The sequence below is a fragment of the Phocoena sinus genome, chromosome 8 (genome assembly GCF_008692025.1).
Source record: "Phocoena sinus isolate mPhoSin1 chromosome 8, mPhoSin1.pri, whole genome shotgun sequence".
In the NCBI taxonomy this organism is placed as follows: domain Eukaryota; kingdom Metazoa; phylum Chordata; class Mammalia; order Artiodactyla; family Phocoenidae; genus Phocoena; species Phocoena sinus.
This window is the reverse complement of record NC_045770.1, coordinates 39029804-39057187: the sequence shown is the minus strand read 5'-3', so window position 1 is coordinate 39057187 and position 27384 is coordinate 39029804. Positions and strand designations below refer to the sequence as shown.

Here is a 27384-nt window from a genome sequence, read left to right as displayed (position 1 = left end):
TATTTCTTTTTTGTTTTTAACATCTTTCTTGGCGTATATTTCCTTTAGAATGGTGTGTTAGTTTCTGCTTTATGACAAAGTGAATCAATTATACATATGTGCCCCTCTCTATTCCCTCTTGCAACTGCCTCCCTCCCACCCTCCCTATCCTGCCCCTCTAGGTGGTCACAAAGCACTGAGCTGATCTCCCTGTGCTATGTGGCTGCTGCCCACTAGCTATCTGTTTTACATTTGGTAGTGTACATATGTCCATGCCACTCTCTCACTTTGTCCCAGGTTACCCTTTCCCCCCAACCCATATCCTCAAGTCCATTCTCTAGTAGGTCTGTGTCTTTATTCCCATCTTGCCCCTAGTTCCTTCATGGCAATTTTTTTTTTTTTAGATTCCATATATATGTGTTAGCATACAGTATTTTTATTTCTCTTTCTGACTTACTTCACTCTATGTGACAGGCTCTAGGTCCATCCACCTCAGTACAAATAACTCAGTTTCGTTCCTTTCTATGGCAGAGTAATATTCCATTGTATATATGTGCCACATCTGCTTTATCCATTCATCCTGTTGATGGACACTTTGGTTGCTTCCATGTCCTGGCTATTGTAAATAGAGATGCAATGAACATTTTGGTACATGACTCTTTGAATTATGGTTTTCTCGGGGTATATGCCCAGTAGTGGGATTTCTGGGTCGTATGGTAGTTCTATTTTTAGTTTTTGAAGGAAAGTCCATACTGTTCTGCATAGTGGCTGTATCAATTTACATTCTCACCAACAATACAAGAGGGTTCCCTTTTCTCTACACCCTCTCCAGCATTTATTGTTTGTAGATTTTTTGATGATGGCTATTCTGACCAGTGTGGGATGATATCTCAGTGTAGCTTTGATTGGCATTTCTCTAATGATAAACGATGTTGAGCATTCTTTCATGTGTCTGCTGGCAATCTGTATATCTTCTTCGGAGAAATGTCTATTTCGGTCTTCTGCCCATTTTTGGAGTGAGTTGTTTGTTTTTATAATGTTGAGCTGCATGAGCTGCTTGTAAATTTTGGAGATTAATCCTTTGTCAGTTGCTTCATTTGCAAATATTTTCTCCCATTTTGAGTGAACCCTATATTTCTAATAATTTGTCTATCAATGCAAATTAATGATTAGATTTTAATTAGAATGTTTCAAGTATTTACACATTAAGGATAATGCTTGTTAAGGACGTGTCTATTTGTGTTCTGTACTTTTTTCCTGCTTTTGTTTACATAGGCACTCTTTCTATAATGGTAGATTTTTATCTGCGTCCCCTGTTTTATTATAACGTGATATGCTTGTACTTTTCTCTCTTTTCTCTTATGCTTATGTTTTTACACTTTTAATGGTCTACAAATTGCATTTTGGTTTCAGTCATCATTTCTATTGGGTGTTATATTTTCTTTTGTAATTGTTTCAGCTTATATCATTGTTTTCCGTTCCCTAATTTATCTTTTGGGTTAAGCCATCCAATTTCTTGAGTTGAGTGCTTAACTCCTTTCTTTTCAAGCTTGTTTAGTGTCCTTACTGTTCAGTTAGATATTCCTCTTTTTCTGTCTTATGATTTGTCCTAATTCTTTATTTTTAAATTTCAACTTGATTGCTGTATAATTGACTTTCAAAATTGTAAAATGTTCAGTCAATTTTGTGGTGATTTGATATACATTGTGAAAAGATTCCCCCCATCTAGTTAATTAACACATTTCCTTCATATATTTACTTTCTTTGGTAAGAACATTTAAATCCTACTCTTCTGGAAAATGTCAACTATACATCACATTGTTATCAACTCTAATCACCATGGTTAACATTAGCTCCTGAGACTTTATTCACTGTGCACCCTTTTACCCTCCCTTCCCTGCCCTCCCCCGCAACCACTTTTCTACTCTGGTTCTGTAACTTTTACTCTTTTTTTTTTTTTTAAGTTTCCACATATAAGTGATACCTTGCCATATTTGCCCTTCTCTGTCTTAGTTTACTGGACATAATACCCTCCAAGAGCATCCATATTGTTGCAAATGACAAAATTTCATTCTTTTTATGGCTGAGTAGTATTCCATTGTATCTACGTACCACATCTTCTGTATCCATTCAGCCATTGCTGGGCATGTTGGTTGTTTCCATATCTTATCCATTGTGAATGTGGGAGGGCAGATCGCTCCTTGATATTCTGTTGTTATTTCCTTTAGCTATATACCCAGAAGTGAGACTGCAGCATCATATGGTGGTTCTAGGTACAGTGTTTGAGGAACCTCCATAGTGTTTTCCATAGTATGCACCATAGCTGCACCAGTTTACATGCCTACCAAGAGAGTGTACTTTTTGCCATAAATTCTAATTTGAAATTAAGATTGCTATACAATTTTCTTTTACTTGATGTTAAATCAGTTTTTGTCATCCACTTATTTTCAATATTTTGTACTTTCTTTAGGTTTGGCTTGGAAACTTCCATGAAGAGACTTTCTGCTACAGTGAGGTGCGAAGCCACTCACGCACTCAAGCCTGGGAATCTGGAGAGGTCTCAGGCACTTATACCCCCAACAGAGGAAACTCACAGAGCTGCAGGCTGAGGCAGGACTTGGCTCAGAGAGCCGTCTCCTCTGGGAAATACTGGATTTCCTTTGGCTCCACAATGCTGCCAAGAGTGGAGTCCTTCTGGTGGATTGACAAGCCTGGAGAAGATACCACCTCGTTTGTTTAAGAGTTCAAGTCTGAGTTCCTGCCTCTCAGCTCTATCAAAACTTCTTTAAAGATAAAGGAAGTATAGGGAAGAGGTTACTCCCCAGCATTCTCAGGTATCCAAAGCATACCTAAGAAGCTGGCAGTCCGTTGCTTATTCTGTTGCCACCATGCACTCTAAGCACTTTGGGAGCCAGAACCCAAGTTGTCAGATTACGATCGTCCACCCAACCATGGAAGAATTTGAAGATTTCAGCAAATATATTGTTTACGTGGAGTCGCAAGGTGCACACTGAGCTGGCCTAGCCAAGGTAATTCCACCGAAAGGATGGAAAGCCAGACAGATGTAGATGATACCGATGACATCTTCATAGCCGCTCCCCTACAGCAGGTGACCGCTGGGCAGGCAGGTGTGTTTACTCAGCACCGCAAAAAGAAGAAAGCCATGACCGTGAGCGAGTATCGCCGCTTAACAAACAGTGAAAGACACCAGACTCCATTCTACTCTGATTTTGAGGATCTGGAGCGAAAATATTGGAAACCACGCCCCTATGATTCACCAGTATATGCTGTGGACATCAGTGGCTCCTTATTCGACAAAAACCCGAAGCAGTGGAACGTTGGACACCTGGGAACCATTCAGGACCAGCTGGAACAGGAGTGCGGAGTGGTCATCGAAGGCGTCAACACCCCCCACCTTTACTTCGGCATGTGGAAGACCGCCTTCGCCTGGCACACAGAGGACATGGACCTTTACAGCATCAGCTACCTGCACGTCGGGGAGCCCAAGACTTGGTACGCGGTGCCCCTGGAGCACGGCCGGCACCTAGAAAGCCTGGCCAAGAAGGTTTTCCCAGGCAGCTCGCGGGGCTGTGAGGCCTTCCTGCGGCACAAGGTGGCTCTCTTCTCTCCCAAGGTCCTCAAGGACAACGGCATCCCCTTCGGTCGGGTCACTCAGGAGGCTGGAGAGTTCATGGTGACATTTCCCTATGGCTACCACTCTGGCTTCAACTTCGCGGAAAGCATCAATTTTGCCACCCAGCACTGGATCGATTATGGCAAAGTGGCCTGGGAATAGGGCTCTGACCTTTGGAAAGATCTTCATCAGAATAAGGGAGAGTTCAGGTGAGCACCCTTAGGATATTAAAAATGGGTGGTTGGGTGGGGACTCTAAAAGGAACCTATAATTACCAGCTGCGAAGGGAGTTGGATGTTAGAATAGTAACATTAAGACTAGAGCTTTGAAAAGTACTGAAATTGTGTGTGTGTGTGTGTGTGTGTGTCTTCTGTTTTCCTGAAGCAATATGGAATGGAGACTTTGTTTTCTTGGAGCAGCAAGGAAATGGAAGGTGGGGAGGCTTTATCTTCCTTTCCAGCCAGGCTTGGAGATGGAACGATAAGATGAGTGTGGCCATGAAGAGGTGAGGAAGATGGGCCGTGTCCCTGGCATGCACTGTAGAGAAGAAAGGAGACTTGGGGAGGTCTGCATTGTAACCAGACTGTGAGACCACCTTCCCTGGCCCCTATCCAGAGCTGCAGAAGCTTTCCTTCCACATATGGCAGAGAGGGTGACACCCAGGGGAAGCTGACTCTGTCCATTATGAAGTTTTGTCCTTGGTATGGGAAATGCCAGAAAGGCTATTACTCTGGATAGTAGTAAGAATTCTCTATTCAGTTCTCCTTCCCTATCACCTCCCCTGCAGCCTCTTGTTTTTCTTTTAATGGTGAAGTAAATAAATGTGATGCTGTTGATGTGGTTTTGTGTTGTCCCTCCATCCACAAAGTCAGTCCATCCATGGACCCCCTCTGTATGCATATGTGCAAAGTTGAATCTGAAGCGTGATGTGTTTCGTAAAGCAAACTTTTCGGTAGTCACTGCTTTGAGCTTTCCAGCAGTTACTTAGAGGGGAGAACTGGACTTAGAGTCAGCAGAAATGGCATTCAAACTTGTGCTTTGCTACTATCTAGTCGTGGGACCTTCAGCCAAAAACTCATTGATATTCTCTTAGCCAGAATTACGGTGCGAGAATTTTGTGAAGATACTGGGGATGTAAATGTGACAGGCACGTAAGAGGTGCTCAGTTAATTTGATGTGCATCCATACACTCTCTTGGCCTCTAGGGCCAGCCCAATGCCTAGGACATCTACTCGTATTCTTTCTCTGATGCTCAGTTCTACTGATGTTTTGCTCACCACACCCCCAGACTTACACATTACTTTTCTTTTAATTAATAGACTTTAATTTTGCAGAGTCCTTCACAACAAAACTAAGTGGAAAATACAGAGGATTCCAACATACTCCTTCCCAGGCTCCTCCAACAGCATCCACACCGGAAAGGAACATTTGTTACAATCGAAGAACCTGCACTGACACCTCATTATCACCCAGAGTCCTTAGTTTAATTTATTCACTCTTGGTGTTGTACGGTCTATGGATTTGACCAATGTATAATGACATGTATCTACACTTATAATACCATACAGAATAGTTTCATTGCCTAAAAATCCTCTGTGCTCTTCCTAATCATCCCCCCCTCCCCCCCGACAACCACTGATCATTTTACCGCTTCCATAGTTTTGTCTTTTACAGATGATTTTTTTCACGTAGTAATATGCCTTTAAGTTTCCTCCACGTTTAGTGGTTTTATAGCTCATTTCCTTGTATTGGTGAATAATATTCCATTGTATGATGTATGACCCTTTATCCACTCACGTGCTGAAGGACATCTTGGTTGCTTCCAATTTTTTCTGCAATTACAAATACAACTACTATAAACATTTGTGTGCAGGTTTTGGTGTGGATGTAAGTTTTCAGCTCATCTGAGTAAATACCAGAGTGCGACTGCTGGATTGTATGGTGAGACTATATTAATTTTGGAAGAAACTGCTAATTTTTTTTTTTTTTTTTTTTTTTTTTGCGGTACGCGGGCCTCTCACTGCTTTGGCCTCTCCCGTTGCGGAGCACAGGCTCCGGACGCGCAGGCTCAGCGGCCATGGCTCAGGGGCCCAGCCGCTCCGCGGCATGTGGGATCTTCCTGGACCGGGGCACGAAACTGTGTCCCCTGCATTGGCAGGCGGACTCTCAACCACTGCGCCACCAGGGAAGCCCTGCCTATTATTTTTACCAGTACAAAACTGATTTTTTTTTTTTCTCATGATCTACTGCATGTTTGCACAAAAGGTCACACATACCCATCTGGAAATTCCACTCCTTCTCGTATTTGTCCTTGTTGCAGTGTTACAAAGGCAAGGAAAAGATTTCACAATCAATCAAGAGCCAGAGGACCCAGCCTTTATTCAGAATCCTACACCAGCTTGTTTAGTAGTCTTTCAACAAATCAGGTTTCGATGGCTCTCCACTTGCCAGTTTAGGCAAAATGAGCTCTTAGCCACATTGCACCTCTGTTAGAGTTTGCACATAACAAGTTCAGATCAGAGCAAACATAATTTGTGCTAAATAAATATTACCTATTATCACTATTACTTAGGAGCCCAAAGTTGGAAGATGGACTTTAGAACCTTTACTTAAACGTATCTCATAGAGGTTGGAGTTCGGGTCTTGGGACTCCTGTAAGATTTGTATAAAAGGTCAGTTATGGATCTGTCTGACTACCTGGCCACAATGAATTATTCATAGACATTAACCATTACACCAATTCAGTTTCCGTGTGTGTAAGGATTCCTTTCCAGATATTTGGAAATAACTTCACCATGATATCTATGTCGTTAGATTGTGACCATATATGGGTCTTGAAGTTGCTTTTGTCCCAATGTTTGTGTTAACTTTCATCACTTTAAATAGGAAAGCACAAACAGTTGGTAGGAATTGGCTACCGAGGTAAGTGGAATGGACACTGATGTGAGTCGAACAGATCCTGGTGAGGAGCAGCCCTTGCCCATCCCGCCCTGCTCACCAGCCGCTCAAACTGAAATGCCTCCCAAGCTCCTTGTCATTGATCTGCAGTGATTACAGGGTAATAGCGAGACCCTTCTCACAGTTCCTCAGCAAGTGGTGGGGGTTAGGGGGATAAGCTACTTCAGAGAGGACAGAGGAAGGGCAGAACTGAGCCCTGTCGGGCATGGGTAACATGTTGGAGGTGCCACTCAATGAAAATGCAACATTTGTGTGGCCGGGTTTCTGGAGTTTTCTAGGATCCCGGCATCCAGTATCCTCGTGCCCTAAATTTTCAGGCCCTTCGACCTAAAAAAGAGCTATGTCCAGGCCTGTAGACCTCAGAGAGCATCTTTTCTTTGTCCCATCTCTCAGAGAGCCTCTTCTCAAAAGCTTCACATGGTGTCTATATATTTCAGTGCCCGTTCACTCACCCTCTTATTAACTCATTCATTCATTCATGTTTGCTAAGCACTTACCATGTACCAGGCACTATTTGTGGAATTGGGGACACAACAGTGAAAAAGGCAAAGTTTCAGTTCTCCTGGAGCTTATATTCTCATTATAAAGAGAGACATAACAAGTCAAGTAGTCATAAGGGCTAGGAGAAAAAATAAAGAAGAGTAAGGGGTTAGAGAGTGACAGGACTGCTGTGTCGGAGCGGGTGGCCTCTTGGGAGTGTGGTCTTTGAATGCGCGCTGTGGACAAGGGAGTGAGAGCATCACTCTAGGCAGAGGGACAACACATGCAAACAGCTGCGGTGGGGGCACCCTTAAGGGGCTCACAGATTAGCAAAGTGGCTGGAGAGCAGGAGAGAGGTGGCAGGAGCTGAGGCGGGGGGAAGGCATAAAATGTCCTAACTCAGTGAATGCAAACTCCTCCCACTGAGTGATTGAGGCTATTGGTGTTTTAGGTGACCTGGGGATGGAGAAATTTGGGGGCCACAGAGTCTTTGAAAGCACGGATAATTCACAGCCATCCCTGGAAATGGCTCTATCGTTCCTATCAGATGCAAATCCTGAGAGCAGAATGTCTGTATGTTCTCGTTTCCTGCTGTACCAGCTGACATGTCACGTTTCTGACTTGTATTGCATTAGGTGGGACTTTAACAGAGCCAGCAGATCACTGACATTCACTAAGTTGACAACAGCCATCTCAGCTATGTATGAGCAGCAGCAAATCACTGCAGTCAGTATTTTGGAATTGTGCTGAGGCCCATATTCACATAATGCGGAGGGCAGTGAAGGCATCTCCTCAGGAGACTTCAGGAGAAATCCTCTGGAGAAACAGCTACCAGGTGAGAGATCAGGTGTGAGAATTGAACGGCCTATAGGTTTAGAATTTGAGGCTATGCATGGGAAATCCTGGCGCCAGAGACGGATAATTTTTAGGAAAGAGCTAGGATTAAGAATTTGCAAAGAAAGAGGTTAGGATCCATTCCCTGGGAATGTCAAGGGTCTATTGCATAAGTTTCTTTTTCCTTAGAAACTCTTTAGTAACCAGGTGACCTAACCTCAGCTCTCTTGTGGTATATCACCTTGACTGTACTTACACACAACCCTCTAGGACCCTGAGTACTTTATTACCCTATGGTTTAGCTCATGGATTGAACCAGATTAAAAGAGTTGATAATTATCTTTCTTGGCTTTCTCTGTTTAGTGAGGACTCAGTGAATATTGTCGATTGAGTGAATGACTTGAAACCACCAATAGAAATGAAAAAACGAGCTAGTATCATAAGAAACACCTAAAATAAATAAATAATTCCTATTACAGCATAATTGCTTTCATGTTAATTGTCTTTTAAAATAAGATATCCGGTTCTCAGCTGGGGTTTGAAATAACTTACAGAGCCAGAGAATAATCTCTTTTTGTCTTATTCCAATATGAGACCTTCATTCATTGACTCCACAAATATTAAGCACCCTCACCGTGCCAGGCTAGTCCTACATGCTAAGGAAACATAGTATGACGTTTATGATCTGCTTGGAGACAGACAGGCAGTTAGGCAGTTTCACCACACCACGGCTTCTTCCCAGCTACCATAACCGTAGCCAGGCTCTCCCCCAAACTGCTGCTTTTAGAGCCTCTGAAAAAAGGTGTCTTTTACTGGGAACAGTCAGCCTCAAGTTCAGGGCCAAAGCCTCTTGGGGCTCTCAGAGCTGTTTCACTCTGTTCTCGGGCTCATGGCAGCTCTCTTGTTCGCTTTTCTCAATCGTACCTGACAAATGGACACAGGTCACCTTTTTGGGAGAATGATGGCTACTCTGGGCATTCCTTTCTTACCAGGTGTGCAGGGGAATGGGACTGGCTTTGAATGCTCCCACTGGCTGCTTCACTCTAGGAAGTGAGTGTGGCTTACTGTCAAATCCCTCCCTTCCTCCACTCATGACATTGACATTCCTTGGCTCCTTTAGGGAGCCTGGTCATTTCAGTGCCATTTCCTGTGTTCCGTTCCGTTTTCCCACGATCTCCCCCCTTGCTATGGACCGAATGTGTCCTCCTTAAATTCATATGTTGACACCTTAATCACCATTTAGGGATTTACAGGTGGGGCCATTGAGAAGTAATTAGATCATGAGGGTGGAGCCCTCATGAATGAGATTAATGCCCTTCTAAAAAGAGAGACGATTATCCTGTTCAGCATGTGAGGATGCAGCAAGAAGGTGGCTGTCTGTAAACCAGGAAGAGAACCCCCACCAAGAACCTGACCATGCTGGCACCCTAGTCTTGGACTTCCTGCCTCCAGAACTGTGAAAAGAAAATGGTGCTCAATCCCCGCACTGTATGGTGTCTTGTGATAGCAGCCCAAATGGATAAAGACACCCCCGTAACTGCTTGTCTACAGTTCACACTGGCTACTCTAGGAGAAAGGTAAAATCAAGTAGGCTAGAGACAGGAAACGTGGCTACCATATTATGAGGGTCTACAATGTGTCAAGAACCCTGACTTCCAATTTGTATACATCGTGCATTTTCTTTCCAGAAGCTCAGTCTGTAGAGTCGGGCAGATGGAGATTGGAAGCCCAGCTCTGCCTTTGGCTAGGGTGACTGGCAAGTGACTCAGCACTCCGAGGCCCCTGCTCCTGGGAGAGCCGGCGGGGCCCAGCGCACACCCTGTGTCCAAACACAAGGGCTGCGCTCATAAAACCGTGTGACCTTGTGGGCTTCTTTTGGACATGATAATAACAGAACTCACAACAATACGATGGTTGTGAACCTCAACTGACTTAATATAAGTAAGAGACTTAGAGTAGTAACTAGCTTGAGGGAAAACAAGCTATTATTTCACATCTAGTTGAAGATATTTTTTTAAAAAGTGTGATTTCAGCACAGTGTTCGATGAGAAGCACACAGCAAAGTCCAGCCATTATTGAAGTTATTATTATTACTTATTTTATATTACTTTAATAATATTAATCATTGCTATTATTAGTTTCAGACTTAGAGGTGACAGACGTGGGGTTGTCCCTGCTAAAGTACTTGAAAGGAGAATGACAAAGGAAAAGACTATAGCTTCTTCTTCCTTTTTATTCACTTTTTATTTTATATTGCAGTATAGGTGATCAACAATGTTGTGTTAGTTCCAGGTGCACAGCAAAGTGATTCAGTTATGCATATACATGTATCTATTCGTTTTCAAATTCTTTTCCCATTTAGGTTGCTAGATAATATTGAACAGAGTTCCCTGTGCTATGCAGTAGGTCCTTGTTGGTTATCCATTTTAAATATAGCAATGTGTACATGTTAATCCCAAACTCCCTAACTATCCCTTCCTACATTCCCCCCAGTAACTGTAAGTTTGTTCTCTAAGTCTGTTTCTGTTTTGTAAATATGTTCGTATGTATCATTTTTTTTAGATTCCACATATAAGCGATATCATACAATACTTGTCTTTGTCTGACTTACTTCAGTAACTATGACAATCTCTAGGTCCATCCATGTTGCTGCAAATGACATTATTTCATTCTTTTTAATGGCTGAGTAATATTCCATTGTATATATGTCCCACATCTTCTTTATCCATTCCCCTGTCGTTGGACATTTAGGTTGCTTCCATGTCTTGGCTATTGTAAACAGTGTTGCAGTGAATATTAGGGTGCATGTATCCTTTCAGACCATGTTTTTCTCCGGATATATGCCCAGTACTGTGATAGTGGGATCATATGGTTGCTCTATTTATAGTTTTTTTCTTTTTTTTTCTTGCGGTACACGGGCCGCTCACTGTTGTGGGCTCTCCCGTTGCGGAGCACAGGCTCCGGACGCGCAGGCTCAGTGGCCATGGCTCACGGGGCCAGCCACTCCGTGGCATGTGGGATCCTCCCGTTCCGGGGCACGAACCCGTGTCCCCTGATTTGAAAGGTGGACTCTCAACCACTGTGCCACCAGGGAAGCCCCCTATTTATAGTTTTTTAAGGAACGTCCATACTGTTGTCCACAGTGGCTATACAATTTACTTTCCCACCAACGGTGTAGGAGAGTTCCCTTATCTCCACACCCTCTCTAGCATTTATTAAGTGTGGATTGTTTGATGATAGCCTTTCTGACTGGTGTGATGTGATATCTCACTGTAGTTTTGATTTGCCTTTCTCTAATAATTAGCGGTGTTGAACATCTTTTCCTGTGCCTCTTGGAAAAGGCTGTAGCTTCTTATCACTCAAAGCGTGACCAGGATTCACAGCATGGACATCACCTTTGACTTCGGTGAAGTTCAGGAGCTCAGACTTTGGCCGCAGACCTACGACTCAGAGTCTGCATGTTAAACTAGATCCCAGGTGAGTCAGGGGCATGTTCAGGGTGGAGAGGCACCGCTCCAGTGCGCTGGACCTCAACCTACTGGAATCACATTTGAAACACACTGATGTCTAGATCCTCCCCCCATCCTCTCACCACCCCAGAATTCCAGCTCCACTGGCTGCAGTACAAATGTTAAAACTGCTGTGCAATCATGCTTGACACCCACCCATCTAACTTTTGGTCCATGGGCAGTTAGGCTGCAGGGGTGGATGGCAGTTTAGTTTCTTCAGCAAGTGCCAGTGAGAGGGTTTGTTTGTTTTTTTCTCGAAATGCCCAGTGGAAGGATGGAGGGACACGGGGAAAACACATTCTTCTCTCCCGCCCCAGCCGTTCCCCGTCTTCATTCCAACTATGGACACATGACAAGGCTCTGTGCCGGCTTCTTGGCCAATGTTTCTGTTTCTCTGGTTGCTGTTCACAGTGTCCAGGCTCTGCTGGTGACAGTCTATCCGTCAGTCCCGTGTACCTGGGGCTTGGCTTTTCGGTGGTGGGAGTTTGTATTTCCTTGAAATGGGGTTCATCTCCTTCCTTCATCCACTCCTGCCCACTGCTCACAGCACCCAGAGCCTGCTGACCTTTCCTGTGAGACCCTTGACCCCTGGTAGAAAATTCCCATTGCCACCCGGCTCAGGCCGGTTATCTAAGTGACTGTTGCTGTGAGGAGGGCGGCTCATGCCCCATCGTAATGCCAAGGACTCTCCTGGGGGCCAGTCTACTATTGTTTTGTGGGAATGAGGGTCATGGGATTGCCATTTTCTGAATTTTCCAGAGAAGCTAACAACTTGGGATTTTATGAAAGAAATCATGTAAATGTTGACAGCTAGTTAAAAAAAAACTTCCAAGTCCTGGTGGCCAAACAAAACATTTCCGGAGCTCAGACTTGCCCCTTGTCCTGAACAGCCCGTTTGGATTGCAAAGACTGCACAAACCATAGAAGCTAATCCAAATGATCTCGCTGGACCTTTGGAGCTGCTAGAAAAGGGGAGACACCAGGAATCCCCTAAGCCACCTGGCCAAGGGTTTTTAATCCAGTGACTTGTTAGTTTGGTAGCCCCTCTGCTGAAGGCACGTCTTCCTTAGGCCTAAGCATGGCTGTTTCTCACACTCACATCTAAGGCCTCTGTATGTCTTCCTAGGGGGACAGGGGACCTCTCTGCCTGACCTGAGGCCAGATATGGTAGGAGTTTGCAGGGCAGTTGTATTTCCCTAGGACAGCAGAACGGAACGAGAGAAAGGGCGGGTTACACTCTCCAATCTTCTCCCTCCCCTCTTTTCTGCCCTCCCTGAATGACAGACAGCCCCAGCATTTGACAGAGCCCCTTGTTTAACGCTGCCACGTCTCTGCTAGTGACCGAATGTTTCTCCCTCAGTATTGTCTTTATACAAGATGATGTGACTTGTGTTTGTTGCTAATATTATATCTGTAACAGATGTCCCCATTGTTAGGCCCTCGGTCCATGTGGAGCAGATTAATAATGCAAAGACAAAGGCCTCAAATACTCGGTGACTTTTAGAGCAGAATTTGCCGCAAGGGACAGGGACCTTACACTGTGTTTGGCACGGTGATCGGACAGGCGTGTGATAGAACAGGAATTGCGACCACAGTCTAAATGCCATTGGAATTATAGGCAGAGCTCTTGGGGTAAACGGGCAGGGAGCATAAAGCATCCAGAAGAGGCATCCACATGTGGAGACAAAGAGTGATGTGGTGAAAATGACAGGTCATCTAGTCACCACTGGTGGACACAATTAGGAGACAGGGGAACCAGGTAGTAAGTCTAGGGAGACGGTAGATAGTTCAGTGAACATGGCCAATGTCGTGGTTCTTTTTGCTCCTTTCCATTTTTCTCAAGAAAGCCTTTTAAGGCAGATCAGAGGAGGGTGGTCACCTACCATGTACCTCCTGGATCTTAGCATGGACTGCTGGGACTTTCCTTGCTCCTCCCTCATCTTCTTATTGCAAGATAATTTGTGTTTTATCTTTATTTTATTATAGTATAGTAGATTTATCTCTCCAATGTTGCATTAATTTCTTCCATACAGAAAGGAGATTCAGTTATATATATAGATTCTTTTTCATATTCTTGTCCATTATGTTGTATCCCAGGATATTGCTCAAAGTTCCCTGTGCTCTACAGTAGGCTCTTGTTGTGATCCATTCTATACAAAATAGTTCGCAGCTGCTAATCCCACACTCCCCGTCCTCACCCTGTGTTGTGTTTTTCGATATTTGCTGAACGTGTTTTTTTTTGCTTTTTTTTTTTCCGAATTTTTTTTAGTTGCGTGAACCTTGGCAAAATTACTGTTGCACAGCGAGGTGGAGATCGCGTCTCATTGTCTCGCCTGCTACACGGGCCCACACACTAGCAGGCATTGTCCTAATGAGCACTTCCTGCCCACAGTGATCCCAGTGCTAGTGCCCCGGAAGGCTACCTGAGGCTTGGTCAAGGCCAGTGGATCAAGGGTGTTTTGGCCTCTGGAGGGTTGTGCTGCAAAGGTTCTGTGCTATCTTGATTTGGAATTGAATTGTCAAGGTGAATCCTGCAGCTAACCTGTTTATAATCTGAGTTTAATCTTTCTGAAAAAAAACCAGAGCCCTAAAAATACCTGTCTTGTAAAATCCAGATTTTTATAATTGCATATTTTTCCCCCTAAATGAAAGAGCGGCCACCTACCTACAGTGAAACTATATGGAAGGAACAAACTACCGTTTGCTCAGTTTTGCTCTAGTTTAAGTGCTTCACATTGTTTAGTTCATTTCATTCTCATGTCCAAAATGTGACGTAGGTATTATAATTCCAATTTTACAAATGAGGGACTTAAGGCTCAGAGAGCTCAAAAAGCTTATAAATAGCAGAGCTTAGATTTAAATCAAAGTCTCCTGATACCCAGACCTCTGCTTTTCTCATTTATCTGCACTTCTGGAGTCCTTTTGCAATTGCCAGATGCTGTTATATTCAAACTAAGACAGACACATATAGACAGAGATAGGACTGAATGTTTGCCTTAATGTTTTTTGCAGTGTTAAAAATAAACAGCAATTATTTTAAATTCATAAGTAGTTATAATGGAATAGATACTTAGGCAAATAGATTTCTGAAATGAATGTTTAAAGTTCCATGTAGAAAATCAAGATGACCTGGTAGAAAGCCGAGATTGTGAGTTCCAGGACAGCTGAGACCATGTTTTATACACTCTGTGTCTCCCGCAATTAGCCCTGAGCCTAGCCCACAGTGGGGAGGAAGGCAGTCAGTGTCTGCTGAAGGAATAAATAAATGTCTCCTGTAACCACATCAATATTTGGAAAAAAAGAGACCACCTACTTAAGTCAAATGGTCCTCCTTCACCCACTGAACAGACTGTTGTCTTCAACATTACTGCCATAGACTGAGTGTTTGTCTCCCTCCAAAGTTCATGCATTGAAACTTAAGTGATGGTATTTGGAAGTGGAGCTTTGGGGAGGTGATTAGGTCATGAGAGGAGAGCCCTCATGAAAGGGATTAGTGCCTCTAGAAAGAGACCACAGAGAGCTTGCTTGCCCCTTCTGCCATGTGTGTATACAGCAAAAAGACGGCCATCTATGAACCAGGAAGTTGGTTCTCACCAGACACTGACTGTGCTGGCCTCTCGATCTTTGTCTTCTCGGCCTCCAGAACAGTGAGAAATAAATGCTTGTTTCTAAGCCACTATGATATTTGTTATACCATCCTGAGAGGACCATGAAAATACTAAATAATATTAACAGGGGTTAGGCAAGAGAGCCAAGCCAAGCAGTTTATCCATATCTGGAGAAGGTGGATTTTCGTCATCTTGCTTCATCAGAACCTCCATTTCCTGTTTGTATTAGAAAATGACTCAGGGCCTTGATGATCTGTGAACAACTAGTGTAAATGAAATACTCCTGTGAGTTTTTAAAAAATGTACATTTACAGAACCTTCAGTGGTTTCCAAACTTCCACTGAATTTAATACTATTTGCTTTGAAAACGAATTTCACTTTCCCTCTTGTAAGTTCTTCTGTATAAAATTTTAAGTACAGAAAAATGAAACAAAATAATTTTACTTACCTATGGTGCAAAGCCAGTTATTGAGCTTTTCTCAGTCTTTTATTATCCTTTGCGTATGTTCACATCCTGTGATCATACCATGCATATATTTTTTATTCTACTTTTCTAACTATTCTTTCTAATATAAACATATTGATAGAACTTCATTTCCGTTTCTTCCTGGCAATTAAGAAAAATTTCATAATACAAAGGCAATATGTTTTTTCCAGTGAAAGAAAACAATACAAATGAAAGATATACAGATTATTCAAAATGAAGAAAATTTAAAATATGGAAGTTTAAAACAATATTCTGCTTTGTCCCGTTGACAGTCAAATACATTTTAAAGGGGACACGCAATCAGCAAGAAACAAAAGGCCAGGGAAGCTCCTTTTGATCCCCTGTCTAAATATATAATATTCACTCATGTCTGCGTGTCTGCCATCTGAATAAACTCCTTTTGGGGCCCAGAGTTGAGCTGAATTAAAGTTGGTCGGGGAGGCTTAGGAGTTGCTTATAGAACTAATCTCCAAGGTGCACTAGGGCATCACTGGAAATTTGCTGGTATTTAAAAAATGTGTTTATTACAGCTTCTCTTATGGAAAGCGGGGTCTACAATTGGAAAACAAGACTTGCATTAGTCACTTGGGGAATGGTAGTCCAAGGATCACTATCCTCTTAAGAGGAGAAGTTGGTTAACTTAGGGCTTTGGATTTGTTCCCTGCTGTATGCAGGTTTGCGGGGAGAGCTGGATTTCTGAGCCTCAATGTCAGAGCTCCTACTTCTCTGCTGTGTCTCAGAGTACCACTCACTCTAATAAATGATTAGGAAAAGAATGTTGACCTAAAGAGGCATCCAACTTTTACCTGTCCAAGGCATCCACATCTCAGTGGGTCTCAGTTATATCACCTTTCTGAGTTCCTGGCTAAGGTAAAGGGATGGGTACCAGATGCTGTCACCACCTCCAGGCCAAGTACTAAGAGCAGCTTCTCTCTTTCCTGGGAAATGGGTCAGTCATATTATCATTTGCCATGGATATCTCGGACATTGGTTTAAAAATGAGCTATATAGCTTGGCTCTGATGAAGTTAGAAGACCTACATATATTAAATCTATATCATCTATTAAACATTAATTTAGTACTGTTTATGTGCTATGTATTTTTCTAAGCTCCTTGTATCCTGAATTTCATCACATCTAAGATGCCACTGATTATAAGCTACACCATTATTTTTCCTGCCACTGAGGCAACTAAACTCTGCTGTGCTATCGACTGTAAATTGCACCTCAATTTCAGACATGTGAAAAACGTATGTCCTTTAATCAATGACACATGGTATATTAATGCATGTTGTCATAATTAAAACAACTCTAGGAGGTAGGTTCTATCATTATCCTCATTTTGTAGATGAGGAAACTGAGGCATAGAGAGGTTCCACAGTATGCCCAGGAGCACACTGCATTTGCACCCAGACAGTCTAACTCCAGGGCCCAGCTCATAACCACTACACTCTTCTCCCTGCAGACAAGGAAAGCGGGAAAAAAAAAGTTGCAGAAAAGTTATTTTAAATATTTCTCTGCATGAGGAGTCTCAAAGTTATTCCCGTCTGGAGTTGTCCCCTAACATCTGGATCAATATCCAAAAGCTGAGCAATCCGGCAGTGTTCAGGAGTTCTATGGACCATATGTCTTTGTTAGTGCAAGCTCATGGGATGAGAGAGTGCATGAGGACACGTGGCTTCTTCTATGAGGACTGAGGTTGTGTAGTGTTACTTCTAGACATCATCCAAGGCTTAGTTTTGCCAGAAAGAAGACACTTCTGCCCACAGTTTCAGGAGAGCGTGATTCAGCCTCCTGTTGGCTTGGGTGTCAGCCACCACTTTTGACTCTGAGACCTTCTGCTTCTCACTTGAGGGTTGAGCCTGGTGTCCTTTCTTAGGTTTAGTCATGATTAGGAAAATGAATCAGGCATCCTCACTCAAGTAGGAGCTACCCTTCAGCCTCCTTGCCTCTTCTCATAATCCAAATGGGGTTACGTTCCTCACTACCTGTCAATTTCATACAAGGGTTTGACACTCAACAGAGAGGAGTGACAAAGAAGTAGCTTCAGGGAGCTAGAAATTTAATCATTATTCTAGTTTACAAGCCACAGTTTCAACATATCTCATCATTAATATGATTTTACACCATTGCTACTGTCTTTCCAGAGCCACTTCTCCCCAGATTAGCTTCAGCGACCCTTCTCTGCCCTCATAGCACATAGCTCTCTTAAAGAGCACTTCTCACACTGTATCGGAACTCCTTGTCTGTCTGTCTGTCTGTCTGTCTTCCCTACCTACTTCAAGTTCTGTGGTACAAAGTTCTGTATCTGTCTTCCACTGGACTAGAAGTGACACCGCATAAACTGCACGTTAGAGAACTCACTGGGGGCGTGAAAATTCCTCAGCGTCGCCCTTCCCTGTCTAAGGCAGAGCATCAGTTAACTTCTGCTTTCTTTTCTGGTTACCCATGGAGCCCTGCGAGGTGCTGGCATGAGAGCAGGGACAAAGTCAAACCTCATTCCTCCCTGAATAGTCGGCATCTAGCCAGTGCTCATGGTAGAGGTTTTAAAAACCTTTTGAAAATGAATGAATGAACTAGAGCTATGAGACTCCAAATGAAATTTCATGGGTTTTCTCCCTTACTTTTATTCATTTATTTACTCAGTGTATTGAATACTTACTGTATAGCAGGCACTATGTTTATGTCTGAGGGGCAAGGTAGCAATTAGATACAGGGGAAATACTGGCATTAATAGGCACAATCAGGGAGTTCCCTGGTGGTCCAGTGATTAGGACTCCGTGCTTCCACTGAAGAGGCCTGGGTTCTATCCATGGTCAGGGAACTAAGGTCTCACAAGCTGCAAAAACAAAGAAAAAAGGCACAATCAGAAAAGGCCCTTAACATCACATAGGGCAGGAGGAGGGCAAGGGTTGAGTGAGGACATGCTTGTTAGGAAGATGGATGGCTTGAGGACCTAATGTTTAGCTGGATTGTATTTAAAAAAAAAAAAAAAGGTAAATGAGAGAGATGAAGGGATGGGAATACAAGGTGAGAATTCCAGGCCAAGGGTAGTATTTTATGATGCAAAGTCTCAGGGACAAGAGAGTGTACTCTCTGTGGTAGAAACGGCAGGAAGTTGAATAGTACAGCTCAGAGCATTGACGGCCAGGTGGCACAGGCCAGTGGTGAGGCCCAAGAGGAAGAGATCAGATGTCAGTGGTTTTGGGGGTCAGGTAGGGAGCAGGGTTTCATCCTAAGGCAAATGGAGAGCGATTGACGGGCTGTTAGAGTAGGATGACGTCATCAGATTTATTTTAGGAAGTCACTCCCGCTGCAGAATGAATTGGTGGGGATGAAGGGATTCAAAACTGGGTATGAGAAATGAGGTGGTGAGGACTGCAGGGCTGGAGAAGGGTCCAGTTTGACTCATGTGTTCAAACAGCTTGGAAAAGAATCAAGCAAACCACTGAAATCCAAGTAGAATGTCATTTTATTCCACATCAGCCATTACACGTCCCCTTCAGGTCTTTGTTGGCAGCTATGGACAGATGTTGGATTGGCATGGGTGTGAGTGCTGAGGCCTAAGAGGATCTGGTTAGAAACCTCGTCCCCAGGAGAAGAGAGTCAGTGGCAAAGAAAAGGGACGAGAGGTGATCAAATGGAGACAGTGAATTATCGCTCATAAACATGCTGGGAAAGTGAGGCTTCCCCTAGAATGAGCTGTCAGTAAAACTTTAATTAGATCAAGGTACTCCCATGACGTACTGTGTTCTAGAATCTTGGGGTGAGGACATTTGTAATTTGCAAAAATAAACTCAATATTATCATATAACTTCTCTTTGGAAAGCAGGGAAACAAAACGAAGCTTTCTTGTTTGTACTATAAAGTAAAAGGAACTAAAGTAGACAAAATCAGCCTGGCTGTGGGATGTGCAAATGTTCTGTATTATGTGCGTGTTGGTCACTGACAGGGGTCTGAGGAAAAAGTAGAATTTGCCGAAGGGGGTGGGGGAGTAGTGGCAGAGATAGTTATGCTTATCAAAGGGGCGGGGGGCAGGCATCAAGAAAGTTTGAAAAACAGTGAATTAAAATCATGTAAATGCTTTAGTCATAAAAACCGAAAATTTATTTATATATTCTGCATTTTTTGAAACAACATAATTATCAAAATTGACATCTATTACTGCAGACTCTGTGGTAGCCAATGGGACCCATAGACTAAGGAGGTACCACCCTGTCCCCCAAAGTACATGATCTACTTGAGAACACAGAGGAATGATTAATACCCTTACATGACAAGTAGCATAATAGAGCGTGTATAAAGAACATGAGAAAGAGAGGGATTGATTTCTAGTTGTTTAACTGTGTTTAGAGTTGACAACATGAATCGACTTTGGGGAACATGTATAATCCTAGATAGTAATATAAATATTAAAAAATCCCATGAAAATCCTAATCCTTACAGCCTCGCATGCAGGACATGGCAGAGGTGTGCAAGGGTAAGGATGACCTGGCTGAGGGACAAGTACCACATGACCAGGGTCATCAACTCCAGATCAAAGGGGACTCCAAGTCAGGTTGTTACTGTGACATCACACTGTATGTGCCTTTTTTTGTTTTTTTAATTAAGAAATAAATTTAGGTTTCATTTCAGGGACCAAACATAGGCAAACATTTCAGGTATTGAAGCCTCCAAGGAATTGGTTCTGAAGCTCCAAAATGTGCTCTTCTGACAATTTCTCTCCTATTATATAGGCTCAGCTCATGGATTTGCTGTGACCTAGAGGAAAGGCCAGGCTTAGGAAGCAGACGGGCCTGGCTCAATTCTGGCTCAGGACTCACTGATTATGCCATCTTGGACAAGCATCTGAACGCTCTGGTCCAGTTCCCCACATGGCACGCTGAGGAAGTAAGATTAAATAATAAGATGTGAGTGAGGGCACCCTAGTAGTCACTCTGCTTCTGTCTCAACCACCACCCCAGTTCAAGCTACCATCTCTCATCTGGATCTCTATAAATGTTTTGCTTTATTCATTCTGGGCCACTCCAGTCTGTCCTTTTCTGCCCAGAAAACAAATGTGATTGTGTCTCCGCCATTGAAAGATCAAAAGCCTCACCATAATTTATATAATATTTCTTTCCAAACTCCAGGACATGAGCCATTACTGGGTCATAGAAACGACATTGTGGGTTACCAGCAGCATATTTTTTAAACGGGAACACAATAGAACACAACAGAAATACTAGATTGCAATGTCAATTTTAAGCATAAGGATTGTTACATGAAGCTTGTTTTCTCAATATGGGTCCGGGTTTTAGTATTTTCTGAGAGAAGAAATAAGTGCACCTGTGAAATAAAAATAGGACAATGGTGGGGGGCAGGTAAGGAAACTAAATACACTTGAAAAAGCTAAGGGGACAGAAATGAGCTGTTAAATATTAAAAGTTTGATAGGAGAAATGAAAAAGACAATAGAAGTTGGTTTACAAGATAAGGATGAGAAAAATTTTCAGAAGATAAAGCATAGTGATAAAGAGATAGAAAATTGGAAGAAGAAAAGACACAAAAATTGGAGGTCCAGTCCATGAGGTCTGATATCCAAATACAGGAGATAATGTACAGAGGGAAAAACTAGAGGAAGTTGTCACAGAAGGAACTAAAAAGTTTTCATAAAACTAAACAACCAGAATTTTGAGACGGAACAAACTTAAGAGCACTGGGACAAAGAAAATCTCCTATAAACTACCAGAAAGGAACACAGCAAACTAGGACTAGGAATCATACTTACATCTCTCTTATTCCTTATACCATACTCACAAAATAATGAAAAAGTTAATAGAACAAACCCCAAAACCCCAGTTAGAATTAAAGGTATAACTAAAATCCAAATTAAAAGTACAATTAACATATAAAAAGGAAAAACCCCATAAGATAATATTTATCTGTCTCTGGAGGGGCAGATAACTTTCTAATTTTCTAAACATAAAGGCCATGAAAGCCATTATAAAAGAAATGACCCACTCAACATTTTAATATATTAAAATGAAATATATGCCAAAACCATTTAAAATTAAATATAAATTAAAGAAAGAGCAAACTGTAAAAACTATGAACAGATTAAGCAAAGGGCTTAACATGTAAAATATTCACATAAGCAATTTGTAAAATGTTCATATACTGTGTAAAATATGTGAAATATTCACATTATATATATTTTTGTAAGTAAATGAGAAAAAACACTAGAACCATATTAGAGAAAAATGGGCAAAGGATATGAACCAATACAAATGGCTAGATTCACTGAAGACGAAAAAGTCAATCTTAGTTGTAATTTAAGAAGTATAAATTAATACTTGAGCTACACATTTTCACCAAAATTTTTCACAATAATTTTCTTAACAAATTATTAAAGATTGTTTTTCAGAGTAAAGTTAATGGTGAGGATGTAAACTGACATGTTTCTGGAAAGTTTTGGTGACACATTATAAGTATTTTTAATGTTTAAGTCTTGCAATGCAGTAATTCCATTTCTAGATATCCAAGCCAAGGAATTTAATTATTTAACTAATGTTTTACCAAATAAACTGATCTCGGTACTGAAGTATAGGATATTTATAAGGGATTAGGAACACTTGTGGAAAAGTAAAAAACAAAATGACTCTCCAGTAATAGGGGAAACGTTGAGTCACTTATCTTCATCAAATAGAATTTATTTAGCCATCAATTATTATGGTTATAACTATTTTCAATAAACAGTGAGTAGACTTTCTAACTTGAGAAGAAATTTATTAAACACAGCATTTAGATATTGGCTGTCAGCAGAAACAATGGCTAACGTCTGAGGCATTCTGTCAACAGTCCTCATTTGAAATAATAGCTTTGAAATATGCACGGCACATAAAAGACAAGAAGGCTTTCCTGCTGTCTTGAAATTGTTGAGCAATCTGTACAATAAGCAAACAGGAAAAGGGCCACAGTGAGAGGATTTATTAAACTGACTTCACTTCTTACCTTCCCCAGTTTAAAACACACATACACACACACACACACACACACCCCAGGAAAGCTTGGAGGAATTATTTTTGAAAGACTCCTAATTTCCAGAAATCAATCAAGTCTAATCATTGTGCTAAAAATACTTTTCTTCAATTGTCAGAATTGTCAAGTTTCCTTAGGTGAAGAATTTCTGTGTTACTGGGGATACCATGCATAAGGGTAAAATGGAAGAGTAGCTGAAATGAAAGGGTACTTATTCTCAACTAGTACCTGTGGCTCCAATTGAAAGAAACATGGAGACGGTTTCACAGTAAAAGAAACCATCTGAGACCCATAGAGAAGACATTTGTCTGGAGCAGTGAAGGATCACCGTAATTGTAATCAGCAAATTCTGAGAAGCTTTGATTTGTGCAAAGAGTTACACTTACAAAATCAGAGTGTTTCAGTTGGATGCTCGATATCTGAAGACTAATGGGTATCTAGATTATTTATTTTGTATAGATGGAAGCCCGACCTCATTCCTCCTAGGATCCTTAGAATTGTAAAAAGGAAATAATTTAGTTTATAAAACAAATACAGGGGACTTCCCTGGCAGTCCAGTGGTTAGGACTCTCTGCTTCCACTGCAGGGGGATGGGTTTGATCCCTGGTCAGGGAACTAAGATCCCACATGCCTCGTGGAAAAGCCAACAAAAACCAAAACAAACAAAAACCAAAACAAACAAAAACAAATATGCAACTCTAGCCTTGTTTTGGTTGTCTATTAATAATTCAATGGGAAATGAGGGCCTGTGTAGTCTTCGTAATCAGCATTTTATGGTGTATTGGGGAAAGACCCTTAGCATGGTATTTAAATTTTTGACATTAATTTTCTTTCTAAATTGTTTCACTCTTTTCATTTCTTTGAGGAAGTGTTCATATAGAATGAAAAATTTCATTATATATTTATATAGTTTTAAATAAAATCATTGTAGAAGAATTTTTAAGATTAAAAATTAGGGTGAGATGGGCAGATTATCACATGATACAGGTGACTGCTACTTGTAGATCTTCAGGGTCAAGCTTGAGTGGTGACAACTATAAGTAGAAGAGGAAGGCAAGCTGGATCCTTGGCTCCTTATGTAAGGAAGGAGAGCACAGGAAGCCTCCCTGGGGTATACAGATGTCGCTGGGGACTCAGAGTAGGCTGTCCTGGGATCCCCTGACCTCACCGATTATATGACTAGGGAGAGGGAGATGTAATAACCAATGGTAACTGGGATACTGTATTCCCATCCTTAGAAAAAAAGAATTCTAAAGGAGGAAATTAATTTCAAGAGAAAGATGATAAACTTGTACTAAACAAGTTGATTTTCAGGGACTCAGTGGCCAGTCAAGAATGAAAAGAAAATCCGAAGCGCAGGAGTAAGTCAGTGCTATTCGAGAAAGCTATGGCACTAAATAATATCTTTAAAGAGAGAGAGTGTGATACTAAAGAATGCCGTGAACATAAAAAGGAAATTTAAGGGGAAAATTAAAAAGAGTTCAAAGAGAGATGAGAAATTAGTTTTGAAATAAGACTGCATTTGTATAGTAGAAAAAGAAGTGGAACCAAGGAGAAAGAAAAGAACCGGAGAAGACTATCAGTGCCCTGGAGGCCAGAGACATTTTAGGAGGAAGGAGGCGCACCATCAATCAATGATGTCCAGAGATAAAGTGTAACCCATGGAGCAGCACTTGGGAGACGATGTGATGATTTACAGAGATGAATTTCAGTGGAGAAGTGGGGTCAGAATCAGAAGACGAGAGAGATGAGGAAATGCTTTTGTAAAAATAGATTATTTTTGTTTATGTTTTGACATGTTGGGTATTGAAATGAAGGAAAGAGAATGGATGCAGCTTAAATCAGGAAACAGACTGATGACTGATGATTTAACTCTTTACAGAGGTGATAGTGATCACTTAATTGACCATAGTTTGGGAATGCATGGGAGGTGTCAATTTAAGGAGTTTGAATGGCAAGATTAGCTCTGGAGAGGGGGAGTATATTTTCTTCTCCTAAGACAGGAGAGTAAGAAGAAAGATGGGGTGTAACCAAGAGGAGAGAGATTGCAGTGGGCACCACATGATATTAATTACTTATTTTTTTAATAAACATTTTTGGAGTGTTCACTATATGAAGTACCAAGATCCCTTGGAAAATATGATGATTAAAAAAGCCTAGAAAATGCTCTCAAAGTAGTTTTATATGGAAGATAAGTCAAGTACAAAAATAACTCTAGGGATTGAGAACACAAGCTATTTACTTAAATATAAAATTTTCTACACCTCAGTTTCTTCCTCCATAAAATGGGAATAATGAGAGTACCACCTATGTTTTAAGCATCCCATTCTCTTTCTAGCTTACATTTCCTAGTGTTCTAATAGAAGTATTTGACCTAATGGAGACATTCAGCCCATGAATCAAACACTGTTTCATTCTCCATCATTGCCCTCAGGTTCTCATTTCCTTTTTTACCCAAGGTAAATATACTAGCCCATCATTTTAATCACTCTCTTATCCCTCCATCCAATCCATCAAGACACTTGGTCCTCTCTCCTTGAGATACACATGGCTGGAAAACCCTAACCCTGATGAAACCTTACTGTGTGCTTTCTTCCCATCTTTTGAGTCCCCTTCTGCATGGAGGAAAATTCCACAAAGTCATACAATATGAGTTCAGGAAACACATCCAGACCAAGGCACACATAGGCTCTGCATTTCTTCAGCATCTACGTGGAGAGGCATCCCATGTGGAGGAGGGTTTTGTTCTAGTGGAGGCCCCTTGTCCGTTGCTCCTCCTTCATATAGGGCCTTGATGACAGAAGCTTTATTAGGAAAGGGACCTTCAGACTGCTTAGGGAATTAAGCTGCCTACATATAACGCCAGCCATTTACAGGAGCCGTCTGGGAAAGCCAGCAGCCCTGTTCGTTTGGAGGCACCTGGGGACCTTGGGCCCTTTTGGATGCTATATCCGTCCAGTCATGGAAGGAGTCTAGGCTAGCCTACTGTTCAGGCATCCTAGGATGAACATCTAGGGTCATTTATGAACAATGCTTCTCCTTCATAACAATCTATCCCCAATACCCTTAAGTGCTCATCAGGTGTTTCTCGAATAGGAAGAGAGATGTTATTTGGCTTCCACCCAATCTTTAGAGGCTGAGTTAACTGCATTTGTCACACTCCCTCAGGGATGAGCTACATTGTCAACCACTTCCCCTCCCCACCATTTATTACCAATACATTCTGTAGAGAACTCGAGATTGTTTCTTCTATCGTTGACATTAAAGTTAGAAAAGGAGAAGAGCGTATTGATCCTCCATTACCTACCTTCTGCATATTCCATGGTGCATGAGGCTCCAGGGCAGAGGTACAAAGAGCTACTACTGCTCACTGAAGGGGCCCCTGCCATCAGTATTCGGGTCTGCAGGAAACATTCGTTTGATGTACTCTTTTTTTAAAAAAATCTTTATTGGAGTATAATTGCTTTACAGTGGTGTGCTAGTTTCTGCTTTATAACAAAGTGAATCAGTTATACATATGCATATGTTCCCATATCTCTTCCCTCTTGCATTTGATGCACTCTTACAAAAGCTACCAGCAGGGGTCACAGAGAGCAGGCCCTTCCTTGGTTATTATTTTGTCCCTGATCTCAGACCCAAAAGATAAACGTTTTATGTTTTAGCCAAATAGTGGTGACCTCTTTGGGGAGAGAGGTGGTAGAGGATTGTGCCCCAGCCCCAGCTTCCTCTTGTCTTGAATGGACCCCAGATAACATATAGGGACCTCTGGCACCTCTTGCAGACCAAAGGAGATGTGGGGAGTTTGTATTACTTGGAACAATGGCAGGCCAGCTGATCTTTCTCAGTTTTATTGGGGAGACTACAGGGTGAGGAAGGTTCAATGTCTTTGTTCTCTAAAGGCAGTTGAGCTCTTCCTCACCGATTTCTTTAGCGTGGTTTTCTTCTCCTCTCCCTGGTTCTTGTGCTGACCAGATACTAGTGGTGTTTAATGCCCTGACCACTGTGCTAGCTCCACCCATTCTGGCAGCTTTCCCACGGAAATCCCTCTCTACCTAAAAGGACCCTGAAATTTGTATAACCTTTAGATACCATATATTTTCTTGTAAGAAATGTTAAAGGAAAAATTTCAGGCAAAATACCTGTGTTTTGTGCACTGATAACTTTAAAAATGAGGCCTTTTACTAGACAGTTGGAAGAGCTGATTCCATTCAATTGTGATGGCATCAGGAGTGATGCAGTTAGGGTGGGGCTGATTTGAGTAGAATCTGGAAGAGATACATGGGTACTGACCATCAGTTCAAGTTTCACTTGAAACTGTTCTCTTGAGAGAGTACCTGTTTCCGTGGAAGGAAAATTGTCTCTACTTTTATCCAAAGCAAGAGGATCAGAGGAGACTTCACTGAAAAGGTGATGTTTGGGCTGAGGCTTGAGAGTTGCCATGGTGCTAAGACCATCAGACAAGAGTATACCGGCCTTTTTTGAGACACAACCAGGAATGAGTTTGGAAGGAGAGAGCAAGGAGCAGGGTAGAAAGGGGTGCGGTCACGAGGTGATGGTGGGCCAGATCACATAGGGACTTTTAGGACATTCGAAGGATTCTAAGTGGGGTGGAATAGGTGTGCCTGAAGTTTGAGGACAGGGGAAAGTGAAAGAGAATATTTGAATGGTGGAAATGGGGGGAGCTTAAGAGGATTAGGCAACAGTATTACGGAAGCACTTAAAATTGGGTTAATGAGATAGTTTGCTTTGTTTTTTTTTTCTTCGTTTATTTGTACACATATATTTTCTGTCCTAAAATTATAACTATTACATATGCTCCATAGAGTTCAAGTTGAACATGGAGTATAGACAGTGAAATTTGTTTTTGACATTGTTTT

At 41.9% G+C, this 27384-nt stretch overlaps 1 long non-coding RNA gene and 1 pseudogene across 1 annotated transcript; both read left to right on the top strand.

The window, feature by feature from the left end:
• The first annotated feature begins 2735 nt into the window (after positions 1-2735).
• LOC116758217 lies at positions 2736-3816 on the top strand (annotated as a pseudogene).
• Positions 3817-7779: 3963 nt separating this feature from the next.
• On the top strand, positions 7780-20343 carry LOC116757533. The gene is made up of 3 exons (XR_004350992.1): positions 7780-7886; positions 11227-11362; positions 20225-20343. It is a non-coding gene; the product is annotated as an uncharacterized LOC116757533 (long non-coding RNA).
• Positions 20344-27384: the final 7041 nt, after the last annotated feature.